This window comes from Oryctolagus cuniculus, chromosome 9 (assembly GCF_964237555.1).
Source record: "Oryctolagus cuniculus chromosome 9, mOryCun1.1, whole genome shotgun sequence".
Lineage (NCBI taxonomy): Eukaryota > Metazoa > Chordata > Mammalia > Lagomorpha > Leporidae > Oryctolagus > Oryctolagus cuniculus.
In genome coordinates this window covers 128,018,671-128,035,159 of record NC_091440.1, presented here as the reverse complement: position 1 = coordinate 128,035,159, position 16,489 = coordinate 128,018,671, and the positions used below count along the sequence as shown (strand labels likewise).

Genomic DNA, 16,489 nt, shown 5'->3' with positions numbered 1-16,489 from the left:
GGAAGTCTGTGCCTTCCTTTGTCAAACCCCATCAAGGCACGAGTGAGGTCATGCAGATCTCACTGCACGGCTACAGGACATTTTGCATAAGGCAATTTCACAGCCTGGGCTTAAAGATTTGTTACTGAAAAAATTGGCTTTTGATAATGCTAATAATATGCTAATAAATAATAATGCTAATAAAGAACTAATGCTAATAAAGCTCTGCACCCTCTCAGAGCAGCTAAAGGTTCCTTAGAAGATTACATGAAAACTTGTAGTGACACTGGCCCTTCCACATCTCAGGCTAATGTGTTGGCTGCTGCCATCTCAAAGTTAAATATAAAAACTAAAAATACCAGTTTCAAACGTGGTCCTATGGGACACTTCCAGTGGGACTGTAAACATAACAATTTAGCCAATCAACCTGCTGGGCCTGCTGCTGCCGCACCACCTCCTGGCGTCTGTCCACAATGGATGCCCCAGGGCTAATCAATGTCATTCTAGATTTGTTAAGGAAGGAAATTCCTTGGGCCCTACTCAGGGAAACAAGTTTCCTGAGCATCAAACAGTGCCAGTGATGCAGCAATTCCCTGTTCAAACTACTACGACTCATGGTCCTGCATGGTCTCCTATCTCATTTCAACCACAAAAGAAAGCAAGGCCATAGATTTACCAGTAAGTGAATATGTGGTTATTATAAAAAATTCTGCCTTTTGTTACTGCCTACTAATGTGTATGGTCTGGTTCCTCCTAATACAGCTGGTCTTCCCTTGGGCTGAAATAATTGGACTTTTTTTTTTTTTTTTTAAACAGGCAGAGTGGACAGTGAGAGAGAGAGAGAGACAGAGAGAAAGGTCTTCTTTTTGCCATTGGTTCACCCTCCAATGGCTGCCACGGTCAGCATGCTGCGGCCGGCACACGGCACCGATCCGAAGGCAGGAGCCAGGTGCTTTTTTCCTGGTCTCCCATGGGGTGCAGGGCCCAAGCACTTGAGCCATCCTCCACTGCCTTCCCGGGCCACAGCAGAGAGCTGGCCTGGAAGAGGGGCAACCAGGACAGAACCCGGCGCCGTGACTGGGACTAGAAACCGGTGTGCCGGCGCTGCAAGGCAGAGGATTAGCCTAGTGAGCCGCAGCGCCGGCCCAATAATTGGACTTTAAAAGGATTAATTGTACATCCAGGAATTAAAGATCTGATTATCTGGGCCATGTTCAAATCAGGACTCAGCTATAGACAGTATCCGACTAAGAAGGGAGATATGATAGCTCAACTGTTACTCTTCCCATATAAAGTGTCAAAAATAACTCAACCTGGTAATAAAGGAATAGGAACTGTGGAAACGTGGGTCTTGTATAATACTGTGTTAACATTAGACAGCTCAGAATGTAAGTTACTGATTAAGGGCAAAAGGTTTAAGGGCCTTACTGATACTGGTGCCCACGTCTTGGCTATTGCTTATGCACAATGGCCTCTTTAAGAACCAATACTCAGATCTCCAGTGCTGGCAGTGTGTCAAAGGTTTGGAAAAGTGCTTTTCCCTTATATTGTGTAGGTCCAGATGGCTCTATGTCTTTGATGTAGCTGTCAATTTGTGGAGATAAGACATTTCGCTATTCGCCCATTCACCCAAGTTAGCGATAGGGGCCTGTGGAAGCATGAAGAGGATAAACAGCTGTGTGAAGAGTGATGAGCGTGTCTTGGAGGAGCTGGAAACAGAAGGGGAGAGACAGCTGAAAAGCCTCCTTCAGCATCAACTTGATACCTCTGTCTCCATTGAGGAATGTGTCTCTAAGAAAGAGAGTTTTGCTCCTGGTACTATGTACAGGCCCTTTGGGAAGGAAGCAGCTGGGACTATGACTTTGTCCCAGTTCCAGACACTGCATGAGAAGGACCAGGAAACTGCTTCTCTCAGGGAATTAGGGCTCAATGAAACAGAAATCTTGATCTGGAAGAGCCATGTGTCAGGTGAAAAGAGGACAAGACTGAGGGCAACTCCTGAAGCAATACAGAAACGTCTCCAAGATATTGAAGAAAGGATCTCAGAGCGTCAGCACATCCTTTGCCTGCCACAGAGATTTGCAAAGAGCAAACAGTTGACCCCACGGGAAATGGAAATAGAAAAGTCTTTATTTCAGGGAGCTGATCGTCACTCCTTCCTTAAGGCTCTTTATTACCAAGGAGAGAAAAGGACCTCCAATTCAATTCCGAATGATGACTGGGCGAATGAGGGGGCAGGCTTTTATCACCTTTCCCAATAAGGAGATAGCATATCAAGCATTGCATCTAGTAAATGGATATAAACTACATGGGAAAATATTGGTGATAGAATTTGGGAAGAACAAAAAGCAACAGTCAGATCTCCAGCCTACATCTCTCATGTCATCTGCTACAGACAGCACTACAAAAACCAGTGGTAGCTAGAATAGATTATGTTTCCTGGATGGTCTTCCTTACATCACAGTCTTGGATCTGGGATTTCTGTATAGAAATTTGTTTAATGTTGAAGAAGAGAAATTAATGGAGAAAAAAATACTATTTGGGATGCTCCCTTTCATCTTGTGGGGACAACTGGGACAAAACATTTTATATAATGAAAGCCTATATAGAATGTATGGTATGCTGAATGTGAAGGGTGGTGTACAAAAAGTATTATTTTCTCAGGATAAATTACAAAGGATTATTCCTGAGGGTTTTTTAAAATCTTTATAATTTGGGGAGGGTCTTCAATATTTGTCCCTACAATTACCATTTTTCAAGACTATTTCCTATATACCGAATTTAAAATGCTATTGAATACTGAAGTATTTATTTCCTAGAGCCCATTTTTCCTAATTTTATTCACCTAGTAAATAAAAGAGCACACATTTAGGCCTAAGCATCAATAAATATGTTAAGTTACTAGCAGCAGTAACAGTGGGTTGTTTCATAAGTCAGTCATCATATTTAATGAATGCTTCCCCACTAAGTTATCAGTTTTCAAAAAGCTATTTTTCTAAGGAAATCTTTTAGATCAAAATATGTGTGTTCTCACGGCCATTTAAACTAGCTACCATTGAGTAATCATCGAATTTAAAGCAATAAACTTTGAAAAATGTGTTTAATATAAGACATTTCGTCACAGAGAGGTGATTATGTTAACATACCTTACCCCTCTAACCAAGCTAAAAATATAATGTTCAATATGGGTTATTTGGGGCTAGCACTGTGCCACCACCTGCAGTGCTGGCATTCCATGGGTGCCAGCTTGAGTCCTGGCTGCTCCTCTTCCAATCCAGCTCTCTGCTATGGCCTGAGAAAATAGTGGAAGGTGGCCCAAGTGCTCGGGCCCCTGCACCCAGGTGGGAGATCCAGAAGAAGCCCCTGGCTCCTGGCTTCGGATCCACACAGCTCTGGCCATTGTAGCCTTTTGAGGGATGAACCATCGGATAGAAGACTCTGACTCTCTCTCTCTGCCTCTGCCTTTCTAACTCTGCGTTTCAAATAAATAAATAAATCTTTAAAAAATATATGGGTTATGTCCCCTAATCAAAATTAAAGTCCTCCCATCAATCTGTTTAACAGGGGCTGCTGTTGTTATGTGTCCTCAGCGCATTCCACTTAAATGGCTTACTTCAAAACTGGTATGGGTAGAAGAGTGGCCCCTTAACAAAGAAAAAATGGATGCATTACTTCAGTTGGTAGCAGAACAATTTAAAGCTGGTCACACTGAACCTTTTACTAGTCCTTGGAATAGTTCAGTGTTAGTCATTAAAAAAAAAATCAGGCAAATAGCCAACGTTAATGGATTTGAGAAAAATTAACACTGTCATCTAACCCAGAGGGGCTTTGTAGCCAGGTCTTCCTTCTCCTATGATCCTGAAAACTACCCATTAACTATTATTGATTTAAAACATTGTTTTTTTAACATCCCATTAAGTAACAATGACCCTAAAAAGTTTGCTTTTACCATTCCTTCAATTAATATAAGAGAACCAGCCTTAAGTTATCAATGGAAAGTGTTGCCTTAAGGCAGGTTAAATAGCCCTACCGACTGTCAAACTTCTGTAGGACACGCAATGGCTCCTGTTCATCAAAAATACCCAAAAGCTTATATTATTGATTATATGGATGATATCCCATTTGCAACCCAAGATGTTTTACAACTTCAAGAGTTATTTAATATGCTAAACACTGCTTGACCACTGCTGGATTATATATTGCAACAGGAAAAATACAGACTTCATCTCTTTACAATTACTTGGGAACAAAAATAATAATAAAATTATCCCTCAAAATGTCCAAATCTGGTTAGATTCATTGTAGATTTTAAACGATTTTCAAAAACTGTTAGGAGATATTAACTGGCTACATTCCTCTCTCTGAATACCCATTTATCAAATACAAGATTTATTTGATATCCTAAAAAGTAATCCAGATTTAAATAGCCCTAGAAAGTTAGCTCTACCAGCAAAACAAGAATTAGAATGGATACAAAATCATACTCATAAAGCCCAGTCATCTTGAATTAATCCTTCTGACAAAATTTCATTAATGATATTTCCCACTCGTCACTCCCCTACCAGATTGCTTAGTCAATAAGAAAAATGCATAGAATGGACATTTTTACCTCATTAACAGCAAAAAAAAGAATAGAAACAGGTAATATAGGATTAATTATACATAAAAGATTAAAAACTTTAGCTGGTCAGGATCCCAATCATATTATATTACCTCCATATAGAACACAAATTGAAGGGCTGGCACCGTGGTACAGTAGGTTAATCTTCTACCTGTGGTGCCACCAGCTTTCTGCGATGGCCTGGGAAAGCAGAAGATAGCCCCCCAAAATTTATTTTTAAATAAATTTATTTAAATAAGTTTAAACAAATTTATTTAAATAAATTTTTTTTTTAAATCTTTAAAAGAAAAACAAATTGACTCTGCTTTTCAACCATCTTTTGGCTGGCAAATAGCTTTGGCAAACTTTCTTGGTGTACCTGACTGTCATTTTCCCTCTTTTAAAGTGTTTAAATTTCTTTTTTTAAAGGATTTTATTTTTTAAGAATTTTGTTTATTTATTTGAGAGACAGTGAGAGGGAGAGACAGAGAGAAAGGTCTTCCACCCTTTGGTTCACTCTCCAAATGGCTGAAATGGCTGGAGCTGCGCTGATCCAAAGCCAGGAGCCAGGAGCTTCATCTGGGTCTCCCACGTGGGTGCAGGGGCCCAAGGACTTGGGCTATATTCTACTGGCCACAGGCCACAGCAGAGAGCTGGATTGGAAGAGGAGCAGCTGGGACTAGAACCAGCGCCCATATAGGATGCTGGCACCACAGGTGGAGGATTAACCTACTGCGCCACGGCGCCAGCCTCATAGTGTTTAGTTTTCTAAAGGCTACTTCCTGTATATTGCCTGCCATCAAATGGGACAAACCTCTTCCAGACACTCCAATGTATTTTACAGATGGGAACAGTAATGGAAAAGCTGCTAATTGTGGCCTGACATCTGAAAGCATGCAAACTAATTACACTTCTGCGCTCACTGGCTCTCACCATGATGCTACAAGACCAGCCAGGACCCCTTAATGTTGTTGTCGCTCCCCGTCTTCGTGGAGGAACGACACAGGACCCTGCGCTGTTCTTTCGTCTGCTCGGCCCTCCCCGGGTTTGCTGCTGGTTCTTCCCGGGTTGGCTACCGTCCCTTCCACCTCCGTGGAAGGGCAGTTACCCCTGCCACATTCCCCACTTCCGCGGGGAAGCGGCACACCGCTGGCCGGCTCCCTCGGGGGCTGCTCAGATGTTCCTCAGGTGTTCCCGGTGCATGTTGTCTCTCTCCTCCTTTATAGTCCTCTTCCACCAATCCCAACTCTGCTACCCACACGCCGAGTACGCTGCTCTCCTCCAATCAGGAGCAGGTCCTGCTGTTTATTGGTGGAACTGGAGGCAGCTGTGTAGAAGCTGTTTCTCCATTCTCAGCGCAATATTGTGGGAGAGCAGATGCATAGAATAAGTCTTAATTCGAGTAACTTAGTCTAGTCCGAGTTGCTCCCAGTTGCTCCCCACAGTTGTAAATGATTCCCAATATGTGTTTAGACTTTTGCAAAAAACTGAAACTGCATCTCTTCCTACTAATGATTCTTTCCCCTATTATTCATTTGCTTACTATTCATCAACCACTTATTCAGGAACATGCTCTGCTATTACATTATGCATATTCATTCTCATTCTCAATTACCTGGCTCTCCAGCTGAGGGTAATGCTAAAGTAGACAGGTTAGCTGCCAGCTCTTTTCTTGATGCCCAACAAATAAGTGTACATGAGGGGACAGATGTGTTCCCCCTTTTTGTTTAAACAACTTATGTTTAAAGTAAGATGTGCCCTTTTCTTGATGCCCAACTCATGTTAATGCTAATGATCTTGTAAAACTCATTTCTTATTTCTCATGCTCATGCACCATTAATTCCTTATCAATGTCCCTCTTGCTTAGAGATAAACACTCCTCCTTTATCTGACAGTGTTAATCCTCATGGTTTAAAGCCTAATGAGTTATGCAAAAAGATGTTACCCATTTGACGTTCTTTGGTAAATTAGGTTTTCTTCATGTCTCTGTGGATACATTTTCCACACTCCTTTTGGCTACAGCCTTTTTTTAATCATTTCTGTTTTTATTTCATGTTTCCAAATATTAAAAAATGACAAGGGGGACTGGTGCCATGGCTCACTTGGTTAATCCTCTGCCTGTGGCACCAGCATCCCATATGGGCACCAGGTTCCAGTCCCAATTGCTCCTCTTCCAGTCCAGCTCTCTGCTGTGGCCCAGGAAGGCAGTGGAGGATGGCCCAAGTGCTTGGGTGCCTGCACCCACATGGGAGACCAGGAGGAAGCACCTGGCTGCTGGCTTCAGATCAGCACAGTGCCAGCTGTAGTGGCCATTTTGGGGGGGTGAACCAACTGAAGGAAGACCTTTCTCTCTGTCTCTCTCTCTCACTGTCTAACTATCTGTCAAAAAAAAAAAAAAAATGTCAGGCCGGCGCCAGGGCTCACTAGGCTAATCCTCTGCCTAGCGGCGCCGGCACTCCGGATTCTAGTCCCGGTTGGGGCGCCGGATTCTGTCCCAGTTGCCCCTCTTCCAGGCCAGCTCTCTGCTGTGGCCAGGGAGTACAGTGGAGGATGGCCCAGGTTCTTGGGCCCTGCACCCCATGGGAGACCAGGAAAAAAGCACCTGGCTCCTGGCTCCTGCCATCGGATCAGCGCAGTGCGCCGGCCGCGGCGGCCATTGGAGGGTGAACCAACGGCAAAGGAAGACCTTTCTCTCTGTCTCTCTCACTGTCCACTCTGCCTATTAAAAAAAAAAAAAAGTCAAGATTCTTATACCAATCATCTCAAATGAGATGGGCTACAGGTTCTACAGGTGAAACTTTCAAAACATGTCATTGCTATCTGCTTTTTCAGTTTTAGTTAACCTTTTATGGTTAAGACAGATAATGGGCATGCTTATCTTAGCCAAAAAACACAAACACTTTTTTCTCTTGGGATATGAAACATGTTACTGGTATTCCATCTAACCCTCAAGGACAGGCTATCATTGAACGAGCACATCTTACTTTAAACATCAGTTGCTTAAACAAAAAGGGGGAACACACTTGTCCTCTCATGTACACTTATCCCAAGCCCATTAGACTATAAATTTTTTTTAGATTTATTTATTTTATTTGAAAGTCAGAGTTACACAGGGAGAGGAGAGGCAGAGAGAGAGTCTTCCATCTGATGGTTCACTCCCCAGATGGCCGCAACAGCCAGAGCTGCACCAATCCAAAGCCAGGAGCCAGGAGTTTTTTCCAGGTCTCCCACGCAGGGGCCCAAGGACTAGGGCCATCTTCTACTGCTTTCCCAGGCCATAGCAGAGAGCTGGATTGGAAGAGGAGCAGCCAGGACCAGAATTGGCACCCATATGGGATGTCGGCACTTCAGGCCAGGGCGTTAACCTGCTGCGCCACAGCACCAGCCCTGGACTATAAATTTTTTAAACACTGATGAAACTGGTCTGACTGCTACAGAAAGGCAATGGCCCTCTACTTCCGATAAAATGACTCAGCAGCCAGTATGGTGAAGGATCTACATTCAGGACAACGGAATTCAAGACAAGTTATAACCTGGGGATGAGGGTATACTTGTGTACCAACAGGGTCTGGCTGAGTAGCTTCCCAGCCCATCTAATTAAATCTGAAGATGGACAAGAGAGTAAGATTTGGCACATGGACACATAGGACAAAAATATCACACCTCTGACAAAGAAATTTCTCTTCCTTATCTCCCCATCTCTTTTACTTTACATAATGAATATCTGTGTATTCTGTGTGATCACGCCTTGCTGCAAAGCTTCTCTAACACAACTTAGGCTAATTTCTCTTGGCTGTGATCTCATCACGGATGAGCCTGCCTTTGTGGAAAATCTTCATTTCTACTACCTTTTCATTCTGGCCTTTGTTGTGTGGGCTGAGTTGTTCCTGCCTTGCTGCCTCCCTGCAAAAAGCAGTTCAACTGAACAAAGTAGTGAGCTCTGTCCCCTACCTGTGATGACTGTTTCAATTTAATCAGTGTTTCTACTGCAGCAGTAATGCTGGCTTTTGTCTTGCCTGTGCCAGGTTTAGTGGAAGGGGCACACAAGGTGCCTGGACAACTGGCGTGCATTTTATCAAAAACAGCTAATGCTACAGCAACAGCTTTATCCTATATTAATACTGAATTAAGACAAATTCATCTATTCACATAACTGTTGGATTACCTTGACAGTGGGTCTGCTATACAGCATGCTAGGACACCACTTTGAATGTCTGCATCCCAGCTCAGAGTGCTTGCTCAAGTTCTGGCTACTCCGATTCTGACACAGCTTCCTACTAATGTGCACCCTGGGAGGCAGCGGGTGATGGCTCAAGTACTCGGGTCCCTGCCACCCACATGGGAGATCTGAATGTAACTCCTGGCTCCTGGCTTCAGCCTGGCCCACCTCTGACCACTGTGGGTATTTTGAGAGTGAACCAGTGGATAGGAATCTATTTCTCTCTGAATCCTTCTGCACCAGTCACTTAGGCTGGGTCTCTCATTAGCTCTTCATAGTCATGCCCTGCACTATCTTCTGACTCTGCCAACAAAAAGGCGATCACCAGTAGCAGCTCCTTGGCCCGAGATCAGAACAGGAGAGAAAACAAACTTCTTTTCTTTGTAACTTCCCAGTGGTGGTGCTGTGCTCCTAACAACAGAAAATGAACTAAGACACAAAGGTCAGAGGAGACAAGTAACGCACAGCAACAGAGAAAGATTTTGGCTTTGATTTCCTAGAATGATCCAAAGTTAAGAGAAACTGACCATGGTGGACAGAGGACAGGACAGAGGACATGAAAAAAATACATAAATTCCTCTGGTAGATGTCCTGGTTTATATGCAGTTTCTCCTGAGTTCACTAATCATGAATCATTTGGTTATCACAGTATTCACAGAATCTGATCAATTCTGGATTCCCTAACAATTCCACATTTCTACCTCTAATAGCTGGGACCCTAATGAATAATTTTCCCTTTGTAGTCTCACCTAAGCAGCTAACTGATTTCACATGTCTGCTTCAGTGAGCCTTTGCTATATCATAAATCATTGCTAAGAACCCATTTTTTGCTTTAATTCTGTGACCTGCAATCTGGTCTGGAATCAGCTGGGTGGTTCTGCTGGTCTTGCTTGGAATCACTCCTGGCTGTAGTCACTTCTCTAAGACAGTCTCACCCATACACTCAGCCCTTGGTACTGCTGTCACCAGGTGTGCCTCAGTTAATTGACTTGTCTTCCCATAGGCTAAACTGAACTTCTTCATGTGGTAGTCTAAGAGAATATTCTATTGGAGCAAGAGCAGAAGCCAGAAGACCTGTTGAGGCCAAAATTCAGATGTCTTATAACACAGCATCTTCACTTTACTGATGAAAGCAAATCATAAGACCAGTCCAAGATTTAAGAGGTGGATACAAATAAGTTGTAAGTATATTTAATTCAACATAAATTCATGAACTGTTCCAAGAATGCCTTTTACATTAAAACAAACAAACAAAAAAAGATTTACTAGTCTAGAATCCATTCTAGGACCAGACGGTGCATTTAGTAGTCATGTTTCCTTTAACCTGGAACAATTCTTTAGTTTATCTTTCACAACATTGACCTTTTTTGTTTGTTTTTTGAGTTATTTAACATTACGAATTTCACAGAATGTCCCCTCAGTTTGGCTACATCTGATAGCTCCTTGTAATTAGATTCAGTTGGCGCTTTTTAAAAATTTATTTGACATGTAGAGTTAGAGACAGTGAGAGAGAGATAGCAAGACAGAGAGAAAGGTCTTCCTTCCATTGGTTTCCCCCCGCCCCCAAATGGCCACTACGGCCGGCGCTGCGCCCATCTGAAGCCAGGAGCTTCCTCCTGATCTCCCATGCAGGTGCAGGGCCCAAGCACTTGGGCCATCCTCCACTGCCTTCCTGGGCCACAGCAGAGAGCTGGACTATAAGAGGAGCAACCAGGACAGAATCCGGCACCCCGACCAGGACTAGAATCCGGGGTGCCGGCGCCACAGGCTGAGGATTAGTCTAGTGAGCCATGGCGCCGGCCTAACCTCACTGTTTTCAACAGTCACATGGGAAGATACGCAAAACAGGACAGCTATTTGGTGGGCCAACATACAATCAAGATTGTTTCCCAGCAATTTGTTGGCAAAGTTTTACTTCACAGGGGAAGGGCTATGCTTTAAGAAGCAGCAGCTCAGGGCAAAGAGGAGGAAGAGAAAGCTGTGAAGAAGAGCAATATGTAAGGACAGGCTGCAACAGCAACAGCAGCAACAGGCCTTGGAAGACGTGCTCATATAGTCGGGGCTTTATGGCTGTATAAGCTCAAGCTATCAAGGGGGTCTGGCAGGTCTTGTGGTTCTATGCACCAGCCAGGGGATGCTCTCAGGGTTGCAGCTCCAGCCAAGCAGGATATTTTGTTCTGAGAAGTCTCCAAAATAGTCAGGTGTTAAGAACTCCGGTAAAAGAAGTCTCAGAAATACCTTAATTAAATGTACATGTTGCTGTGAAAGGAAGAGGTCCTTTATACCCTAACACTACTGCGTCTTACTTAACCAGCATTCTAGTGATGCATATTTAGCTTATTAACAGTCTTCCTATTATGAACAATGATGCAATGATAATTCTGTACATGTCATACTGTACACATCCAAGGGTCTTTGCTCTGTTTCCTTAGAATCAGTGACTGGCAGAAACTCCTGGGCAAGTGACTGATGAGCAAGCCCGTTGTGGAGGAATGTAAGAAAGAGAGGGAAGCAGGGTAGGGTAGGGGAAGTCGTGAAGCAAGAATGTGGTTTCAGCTGAAGTCTGGATTCAGCCTGTTCCTACGCTGAGTTCTGAGGCAGAAACTGCCTGCCCTTGGCCAGGAACCAGAACATCTGTACAACTGGAGTCACTACAGTCACTGGCTATGGGTAACCAGCTGGGGTCGGGGTGCAGTGGCATCATGTAAACGCCTATACACTTCAGGTACAGCTAGCCCCAATCATCTCACGGCCATCCTCCGGGGCTGAAGGCCAGAACCACTGCCGGCAGCCACAGCTGCTGCTGGGCACACCAAAATGGTGCAAGGACCCGCAGAGACCCAGGTAGGGGCACCAATAAGTTTCGCCACACTGAGACTCACTGTAGGAAACTCCCTACAAGTAAAACTGCTGGGTGGGGCTGACACATAATCCACCACAACCAGAATCCTACTCCCTAACAGAACTCTCACTTTATTCCCAATGGCCATGTGCCCAATTGAAAACTCACTTCCTGTCCTTCTTTGCAGTTACACTACAGGTGGTCATCTCTAGGGACACCGTTCCTGCCTGAATAAAGACAAACCATCTTTGCCCTCTTCACCCTGTACTTCACATCCTTCTTCCCACAAGGTACACCATCAATGTTTCTGTAGGTATAGCAGCCATTGATAGTCATGAAATAGACGCAGGAAACCAAAGACTTGAACATGAAAATGGGGGAAGTAAATATACTTGTATAAGAATACAGGTTAGGGGCCAGCACTGTGGTGTAGCCGGTAAAGCTGCTGCCTGCAGTGTCAACACCCCAAATGGGCACTGGTTCGAATCCTGGCTGCTCCACTTCTGATATGACTCCCTGCTAATGTGCCCGGGAAAAGCAGTGGAGGATGACCCAAGTCCTTGGACCCCTGCATCCATGTGGGAGACCTGAAAGAAGCTCATGGCTCCTGCCTTCTGATAGGCCCAGCTCCAGCCATAACAGCTATCTGGGGGAGTGAACCAGTGAATGGAAGACCTCTGTCTTGCTCTCTTCTCTCTCTCTCTCTCTCTCTCTCTAACTCTGCCTTTCAAATAAAAGAAACAAATCAATTTTTTTAAGGCGAATACATGTTAAAGGTGGGAGCTGGTTGCCTGCATCCTGTATCAGAGTGCTTTGTTCAAATCTGGCTACTCCATGCTTCCAATCCAGCTTCCTGCTAACATGTCTGGGAGGCAGCAAGTATCCCAGTTACTGCCATCCACATGGGAGGGCTGGATGGAGTTCCTGGTTCCTGACTTTGGCCTGCTCTAGCCTAGGTTGTTTGCTGGCATTTGGGGAGTAAACTAGCAGCCGGATGATTCTCTCACTCCCTGTCACTCTATCTTTTAAATAAATAAATCGTTAAGGAAAAAAATGTTTTAAAGATTATTTATTTGAAAGGTAGAGTTACACAGAGAGAAGGAGAGGCAGAAAGAGAGAGAAAGGTTTTCTGTCCACTGGTTCTCTCCCCACAATTGGCCACAACACCCGGAGCTGCACTGATCCGAAGCCAGGAGCCAGGAGCCTCTTCCAGGTCTCCCACGTGGGTGCAGGGGCCCAAGCACTTTGGCCATCTTCTTCTGCTCTCCCAGGCCATAGCAGAGAGCTGGATGGGAAGTGGAGCAGCCGAGACTCAAATAGGCTTTACCTGCTATGCCACAGTGCCACCCCAAGAAAATTTTAAAAAAGACAAGAGTTTTGCAAGTACCCTCCCACTCTCAGGCCCTATGCAACAGCATTAGGAAGAAGTGTTCAGTCTCAATTACATCCAGTGATCTGCTATTGCAGATTCCAAGCGGGCTTGCACACACTTCCCCCTCCCCCATCACTTTATTTTTACAATATCTCCTATGCTATGCTATGCTATGGTAAACGCATGGAATTTTAAAATCTGGGGAGATCAGCACAAAAGTAACCCTGTGGCTTGGAGCATTTTGGGAATAGAGCCCACACCCTAAAGCACAAGAGATAGTGCAGAGTCCCAGCACGACCAAAGATCAAAGAAAAGAGGCCCCGAATGGGAGGGGGCGTGCAGAAAGGATGTCTCCAAACCAAGTGCGCAGTCTGAGCTTCTGCACTGTGGGGAGAAAAACCTTCCCCACGACCCAGACACTGATCTCTGAGAATAACAGCCTGGTTTTTACTTTCCTCAGAAGCATTTTCTCTTTATAGCCTTGGTTGAGGGGCCATTTGTTCCCACTTAAAGGATAATAAACTTTTTCTTATCTCACATGGAGTCTTATCTTACATTCCAGGACAGGGAACTCCCCTTCCTCCCAGAGAGCCCTCTGGAAGGACTCAGCTCTACCCCACAATGGGTTTGCACATCAAAGGGGAGAGAACCCCCCTTGAGGCTGGCTTTTTCTTCCCAGTAGATTCCAGGACACTTTCTCTTCTGCTCTTAAGAAAAACTCACTCCCTGTGGGGGATGGAGATTTTTCTCCCTCCTTGATTAGGAAAGAGGGGAAGGGTTGTTCCCTTCTAGTATATATACCTAGCTCTGTATTTCAGAGACCCTCTCCCACACACACAGGTCTGTCCATATGGCTTGCCTTTGTCCCAGGCAGGGTCTAGGGGCGAGGCAGCAATGTGACTTTGGTCACTGCTTTGCGGCAGGCAAAGCTCTGGTCCCTGATTCACAGAATGTGCTAAAGTCTGTATCACTGTCTGTGTGCTAAGCTGGGTGACATCTCACATTCATCAGTTTCTGATGTGAAGCGGGCATTCTTTAACAGTGATTTAACCAACACTGAATTACTTCCTTCTTTCCTTCCTTCCCTCCCCCTTTCTTTCTTATTCTTTCTCTCTTTCATTCTTAAAGGTTTGTTAATTTGAAATGCACAGAAAGAGAGAGAGAGAGAGAGAGAGCGAGAGCGCTCTTCCATCTGCTGATTCACTCTCCAGTTGGCAACAATGGCCAGAGCCGGGCCAGCTGGAAGCCAGGAGCCAGGACGTTCATCCAGGTCTCCCAGATGGGTGCAGGGCCCAAGCACTGTAGCCATCCTCTGCTGCCATCTGAGGCCATTAGCAGGGAGCTGGACTGGAGGTAGAGCAGCTAGGACACGAGCTGACACCCACCGGGACGCTTTACACACTATACCCCAACACTAGCTCCTCAACATTGAGTTTCTAACATGAAAACAGTAACACCTAAAGTGTTTTCCTGCTCACAATGGAGAGGAAACCTAACAATGTGGAAATATTTAGAAAATCCAGGTTGATGAACTTTCTAAAAACCTACTGATCTGTGCCCGTCACAAATATCTGACAGCCTGACAAACTGTTCTGGATGAACACAGACTACAGTGACTTGAAGGGGAGGCTAGAACAGAGGCATTTCCAGGACATCCTGCAAACTCTCCATGGGACCTACGTATTGATAACAACAGTGTGCCCTAGCACATTTCCCAAAGTTTGCAATTCCACAGGGTTTCTGTAAATAAATAAAAAAAACTTCTTCTTTTGCAAAGACATTAAATTATGAAGAAATGATGGGTCATGTATAACGAAGTTTCAAACCACAGGGGAGGAGAAAAAAAAAAAAAGCCAACATTGGCTCAGTGTTGCTGATGACTGCTGATCTAGGTCAAAGTATTCCAGAGTCCACTGTATTATTATTGCAACTCTTTTCTAGTTTAAAATTTTCTCAATATGAAAGGTTTCATAAAAGAAGGAAAACGTCATCAAGAAAAAGTCTAACAGGGACTGGCACTGTGGCGCAGAGGGTTAAAGCCCAGGCCCGAAACGCCAGCATCCCATATGTGTGCCGGTTCAAGTCCCAGCCCCTCCATTTCTGATCCAACTCTCTGCTATGGCCTGGGAAAGCAGTGGAAGATTGCTCAAGTCCTTAGGCTCCTGCAACCACATGGGAGACCAAGAAGCAGCTCCTGGCTTTGGATTGGCGCAGCTCCAGCCGTTGCAGCCACCTGGGAGTTGAACCAGCGGACAGAAAACCTCTCTATTTCTCTCTGTACATCTGTCTTTTAAATAAATAAAATAAATCTTTAAAAAAAAAAGTCTAACAGCCACCAGGCACTGAGCCAACCATGAGCCATGCAGATAGAGCACTGGATGTTACAAACAGCTGGACAGGGTTCCCCCTCAAACTGACCCTGTCTCTGCCTTTCAAATAAATAAATAAACTTTTAAAAAGCCAACAGTCCAGTGTAGGTGGTAAACAGGTAAAATGATACCATGCAGTAAAATGAAGAAAGTATATTACTTTGCAATATGATTGTGTACATTTTCTTCACACAGCTTCAGCAACATTGCTTTCTAGATTCTTACTTTGCTGGCTAGTACTGTTCCTACCCAAGTGTGTAAAAGGAGTTTAAGGAAAACAAAGAACTCATGAAAAGGAATGAGGCAGAAGCATACCTTGGAAGCAGCCCAGGATTTTACACTACAAAGTCCTGCTCATACCCCAATCACTTTATAGGTGGTCCCAACCATCACCCCAAGAAAAGTACCCCAGGAGAATCCTCTTTGCCCACTGCCAAGCAGGCTACTCAGTCTGATAACACTGGGTAGTAAAACCTTGGGAGGAATTCCACCTATTCCACACCCAGAAAATCCTGTGTCCAGAAGCCAGGGGAGGAGGAGGGAAAGAAACAGCAGGAAGAATTGGACCCCATTCCCTGTAAGCCCCAGTCTAAATGTAAACCAGGCTCAGTTCTTTGCTGAGATGCCCACCTGGCCTGTCAGATGCATTGTCTGCACTATACTATGTACCCTTACTTACCCCGTCTGAATGATGGGCACTCTGTCACCCACCAGGAAAGGTGCCCATCCATTCTGATGGATGCCCTACCCTACTAAACCTTGAAACCTCCTTAGCACTACTCTCACGACTGAAATTCTTTCTTTATGGCAAGACAAGAGCCCTTATTCCAGCCATCTCCACCAACACCACTTCTCAGCATCCTTTGCTAACTTCTCTACATCACCCAAATCTACATCCTGGGGTGTTAGAGAAGTCATTCTTTGGACCTGTTCCCCTCTCTGTCTTCTGTGTCTACTCTTGCTTCTTAGGTGTAATGAGCTGCAAACTCCCCGGTCTGGCCTCTCCTCTGAACTCCTGCCCAGCCAGCAGGTCCCCATGATGCGGGGCGGGCATCTCTAAGTTACCCCAAAACAGACTCCTGATTTCATCCCCAAGTCCTCTCTGTCC

General features: G+C 44.7%; 1 pseudogene; it reads left to right on the top strand.

Annotated features, from left to right (window-relative positions):
* The first annotated feature begins 1,575 nt into the window (after window positions 1-1,575).
* LOC103348954 (RNA-binding protein 41 pseudogene) lies at window positions 1,576-3,084 on the top strand (annotated as a pseudogene).
* The last annotated feature ends 13,405 nt before the right edge of the window (window positions 3,085-16,489 follow it).